This window comes from Mastigoproctus giganteus, chromosome 1 (assembly GCF_048544385.1).
Source record: "Mastigoproctus giganteus isolate SK-2022 chromosome 1, ASM4854438v1, whole genome shotgun sequence".
NCBI lineage: Eukaryota > Metazoa > Arthropoda > Arachnida > Uropygi > Thelyphonidae > Mastigoproctus > Mastigoproctus giganteus.
In genome coordinates, this window is record NC_143575.1 from 248,561,395 (window position 1) to 248,567,394 (window position 6,000).

The window sequence follows — 6,000 nt, forward strand, 5'->3', positions numbered from 1 at the left end:
CAGTGACTGTTGACGTTGGTGACCTGAACGGGGCGCTCTAGCCCAGTACATTTTTAATCCCCATCCCTTGGGCAAGGGGTAGGGAACGGTTTCCGTCCCCCCGATCCCCTCTTTTATCCTAGTGGGGCTTAGCATTAGTAGAGGCATACGATGCAAGCTTATGCAGCATCATCAAAAAAAAAAAAAAAACAGAAAACACTCCCATTTCACGCCTCCATTCGCTCGAAATACGTGTCCAGCCGAGCCTTAAATTCATTTAGGCTATTAACTTCCACAAGGGATGGAAGTCTGTTCCAGCAAGAAACCACCCGCTGGATAAAAATCTTAAAAAATCTTCAAATTAAACTTCCACACATCTATCCTACATCTGTCTTTCCTCATTTTGAATTTATGCCCTCTCAGGCGATTATTATGAGCAAGAGGAAGAATCCCATCGGCATTGAGCATACTCAAACCATTCAAGCCTTTATACACCTCTATCAGATCACCTCGCCGGTGCCTAGTCTCAAGACACTGTAATTTGCTAAACTTAAGCCTTTCTTGGTAAGAGCAACTTTGCCGTTCACTAATCTTGTTGCCCTTCTCGTTCCAGCAGCTCTACATACATCTTGAAATGAGGCCTCCAGACCTGTATACAGTACTCAAAGTGTGGCCTGACCATTCCCCTATACAAGGGAATAATCACCTCCTTATCCCTGCTAGAAAAATTCCTGTATATCATTGACCATGAGCTACTCTTCTTGCAAGTCTGCACTGCTCAGAAAACTTCATATCTGCCTGCACAATTATCCCCAGGTCCTTTTCATTCTCTATCACTGTCAGTGAAGTACCACAGAGTTGATAGGTTGCTCTGGGGTTGCTGTATCGCATAGGTAGTATTTACATTTGTCAATGTTAAACTTCATTTGCCACCTGTCAGCCCATCTCCTCAACCTTTCCAGATCCTGTTGCAGCAGTATAGCGTCAGTAGTGTCCATAACAACCCTGCCAACCTTTGTATCGTCTGCAAACTTGGACATTAAGCTTGATATACCGTCATCAATATCATTTATATATACAGAAATCAACAATGGACCCAACACTGGACCCCGGAGGGACTCCACTAACAACATTAGTCCACGATGAGCGGTGTCCATTGATTACCACTCTCTGTCTTCTCTCCTCAACCATCTCTTTATCCAAAGCAGCAATTTGCCTCCAATTCTACACTGCTCCAATTTGTGCAGCAGTCTTCCATGTGCAACAGTATCAAAAGCCTTTCTAAGATCCAAGTATATAATATCAAAGTTATTCCCTGCATCCAGTTCATTTTTACTGCATCATAGTATCCAATTAAATTGGTCAGGCAAGACTTTCCCTTAACAAAACCATGCTGTGTCCGAGCTATAACTGAAGTCTTGTCCAGATGATCTTGCAGTGCTTCTTTAACCAGTGCCTCCATTAATTTTCCTGGAACAGAAGTTACATTCACAGGACTATAATTACTTGTGTCAGCCTTTGATCCTCCTTTTTGAATTGGGGTCACATTTGCACATCTCCAGTTTATGGGTATCTTTCCTGAGTCCAAAGAAGCTGTCATAATTATGGCTAAGGGTTTGTTTACTTCCTTTGCTGCCTCCTTTAATATAACTGGATAGATCATCCCCCACCCCGTGTGCCTTTTTTATGTTTATCCTCAACAATTTCTCCTGCAATTTCCTCTCAATTATTACAAAATCATCCAGCTCACTACCAGAGTTTACCTCTCCTCTGGCATTCCCCTTCCTGAATAACTCCTTATGTGTGAATGTAGATGCAAAATACTCATTTAGTTTGTTAGCCACCTGAGCAGGATCGTAAACTGTTGGACCTCAATATCCATCGAACCAATCTGATTCATCCCTTTCCTTCTAGAGTTTACATAGTTAAAGAACTCTTTTCTGTTTTTCTTTGCATCGTTTGCCAAGGATTTCTCATAATCTACCTTTGCCTGCCTAATCTCCTTTGTGACGTGATTACAGACCAGATTCTATCTATCTATCATAGGCTTCCATGTAACCAATTAATTTATATGTATCCCATGCATTTTTCCTCTCTGCCATATGTCTCATTAGTTGATCTGACATCCATTTAGGCCTAAACCTTGAACAATATTTCTTAGTTGGTATGTAAATCCTAGTAGCTTCCAAGATAAGTTCTTTGAATTTGCTGTTGGTAACATCATCACTTGGTCCCACCGTATAGAATTTACATACTGTCTCAGACCAACGTAGCCGCCTTTACGAAAGCAATAACCCTTCCCTTTACCCCTGATGGTAGTTACCTCTTTGAGTAAATCCCACTTCAGCACACTGTGATCACTGCCACCTAGTGGTTGCTTTATCTGCAGATTCTTAATGCATGAAGAATCACTACTGATAATCAAATCAAGAGTATTTCTCCTTCTAGTTGCCTCCTGAACATTCTGATGTAGAAAACACTCATCCAATAAATCCACAAAAGCCTTGCTACTGTGTGAGTGACCAACCCACAAATTCCGGTCAATATCTGGGAAATTAAAAAAATCCCACATTATAAGACTCTCTGATTTACTGGCCCACTCTATTTCCCTGTACAGTTTCTTATTATACTCATCAGAGTCATTAGGCCTATAGCAAACTCCTACTCTCAATTTTGTTCTCCCAATTCTTATGTCACACCAAACTGACTCGACACTGCACTGTCCAGCGATGTCGACTGGCTTCACTTCCTTGGATTTTATGTGTTTCTTAACTAATAGCATAACCCCTCCTCCCTTCCTATCCTTTCTGTACACAATGTACTCCCCAAATTCCAGTTCTGCATTCCTTATATCTGTGTGACACCACGTCTCTGATATCCCAACAATATCTGCCTTTGATGCTTTGAGCAATACCTCAAATTCATCAAATTTATTTACCAAACTACTAGCATCGGTGTACATGCAAGTATACATGCACCTGTTCCTATTCTTAGCTACCCTAACACAACCCATGTGTTTACTTGTACCGCAATGACTCCCAGCAGTCTCTGAAATACCCTGCATCTTGTTTTCCAGGCTTCTGCTCATTCCAATAGAAGCAGTGCAAGAATCACTTTCACCTCTGCCAGTGGCTACTGTTAATCTATTAGTCCTTGTACCCCCCCCCCCCCAGCTAGCAGTTTTCCCACCCACCTAACACTGCCTCGATAGCATCAGCAAATATTCTTGCACCCTTTCTATTTAAGTGTATCCCCTCCCTGTAGAAGCAGTCTCTCCTGATAACAAGTTTTTTTCAGCCTGGTCTATACTTATAGACCAGGCTGAAAAAAATTCTGCCCCTTGAGCGTTGCACAATCTTTACAAGGCCGAATTCATCGACACGCCTCTCATCATATACTCCCTCCAATTGTGTCTGGGCAGAATTGCAGACACTTTCAAAATCAACCCTAATTCACGGCTTATTTTCAACAGTGATATGTACTTGTTAAGTAATTGCGCCGGTCTCCTACTCTTAATATCATTAGTGCCAACGTGTACAACTATATCACCTTTTGCTTCCTTAAAAGATGATATCCGCTCTACAACGTCAGCAACCTCTGCCCCAGGCAGACATACCCTGATTTCGATTTAATTTCAATAAAATTTCAATTTCAGTACAAAATTATAACCCTAAACTTGTATCCCAACACAGTTATAACACTGTATATTTTTCAGTATCGAGTATTATCTATGAGTTCCGTATCAAGTTATGTATTAATTAATTATGTTTGTAAAATCTAAGTCGTTATATGTATTTAGTTAAAAAGTACAATTTAATTGACAATGAAGTTTAACAAGATTAATAGATTGTATTGATTAATTGACAACATTATATTATATATTATACTATACTAAGCTAACGCTATATAGTTCTGGATATAACGTTGTTGTATCGTATAACAATGGTGGCAAGTTACGAACGGTAAATCTAAGGGTACTTAAGTATTAATTAACTTCGAAATCTCGCTGTGTCAATTCAGAATAAACTAAGGATCCTGATCTGGTCTATAAGTTACTTATAGAAAATAATTTAATATAACAATTGGTCAATAAAGCGGCTAAATATCGCAAAAAAACTTCTCGTTCAGCGTTGAGCGGACTGCAACTTGTAACACTTGTCTTGTCTCTATCTGACCAGGTTGGGGTTGGCTTCCCTATCATACCCATGTTTCTACCTGTCCTCCCCCTTCAGACTCTACCCCTACTCAACCTTGTCACATTTTTTTACTTTATTTATTTATTTTTATTTTATTTATTTTTTTTTCATTATTATTTTTTTAAATTTATTTATTTATTTTTATTATTATTATTTTTTTTAAATTTATTTATTTTATTTTATTATTATTTTTTTATTATTATTTTTGTAAATTTATTTATTTTTTCGGCCCTTGCCACTGAAATCTTTGGAAATTAGGTGGCAGGGCCTGCCAGAGTACTTAAACGATCCCTTTACTGCCTGACCTGCCACCTCAGGGCTACGTGTGGGCAACGGGTCCCCCTAAGGGTCCAACGGCTAAATGGTCAGAAGAACAACCTAAAATGACACCACACAATGCTAACACACACACACACACACACACTACACTTTTTAAACCCCTGGCCTTCACAGAGTTCTGTTCTACACAAACAGAATACACAATGCAGAGATGGGGGAAACCCCTGGGTCATTAGACATTCAACACTTTACACTGATCTCCATGGGGTTTCAGGCGTGGATAGCAAGGTTTTTTCTCAGAAACTGGGGTTTTTTCATCTATCAAAACAGGAAAATCGACCAGAGAACACACAATTTACAGTCATAATATATATATGGGTAAGAGTTATAGGTGGCCATCATAAAATGATTTGAATTGATCTTCATGGGGATGCCTTCCCTATTGTCCCCTTATCTCTATCTGTTCCTCCCAGAGTTCAGTGTCTGCCCACTCAAACTTAACTTACCGCGTATGCCCATAAAGTAACTTAATTGAACTAGTGCAAAATTTAACCCCTGTCACTTAAACCTATACCCCAATTCGACTGTAAATTCACCGCAATGCTCCCTCCCTTTCTTTTTATAGATCCTTGCTGCTGAAATCTTCGGAAACTAGGTGGCAGGGCCTGTCAGAGTACTGTAATTAAAAATCTACTGGGTGCATGACCTGCCTCCTCGTGGCAAAGTGTGGGCAACGGACGGTGGTTCCCATTAGGGGCCCAACAGCTAAATGATCAGAAGAACAACAGAACATAATACTACATGACATTCCACTCCCCACACACTTAAATCTCTAGCCTCCACAGAGTACTGTGAAGGATAAACAGAGTATACAATGCGGAGATGGGGGAATCCCCTGTGCTGTCAGACAGCTAACACACTTTACCCATCATCATTCACAGATTTCGATAATTTCAGCAAAGTGCTTATTTTGCCTAATTATACATTTTATTGAAACAATACAAATACTTGTATTGTTTATTGGAATAGAAATTAGCTATTCGCAATTATACTATTGTAAATCATTCACTAGAACTGGAGATATCATCCCGGTTACCTAAAGTGTGTCAATCGCTCTAATCATACTACTAGTAAATGCTCGCCACGGAGTAGTGAAGGGAGCGTGGGAAGCGCCTCTGGCGGAAGTTGCGGATGATGTCACATGCGTGACGCATTTTTCGTGACTGATCAGATTTTTCACAAAAAAATAAAAATAAAAAGGATAAATATTGTTGAGAGCTGCCGAGATTATCTACAGTCAGGCTACCTCTATGTGTGAATTCTCTAGTTACAGCCACAATTGGTAATACTCCGATTTATACTTAATTAAATATTATAATTAAAAATACCATTTTGTATTTTAAGGTAAATCCTTCACATACCGACTAGTAGTCCATTTGGACGGTCTATTCTAGTTAAAGCTGAGAAATGTGTGTCGCAAAATATAGCTACTATAAACATAGAAAATTAAAAATGAAACTTTAAATAGATAAAAAGGAATTAATTC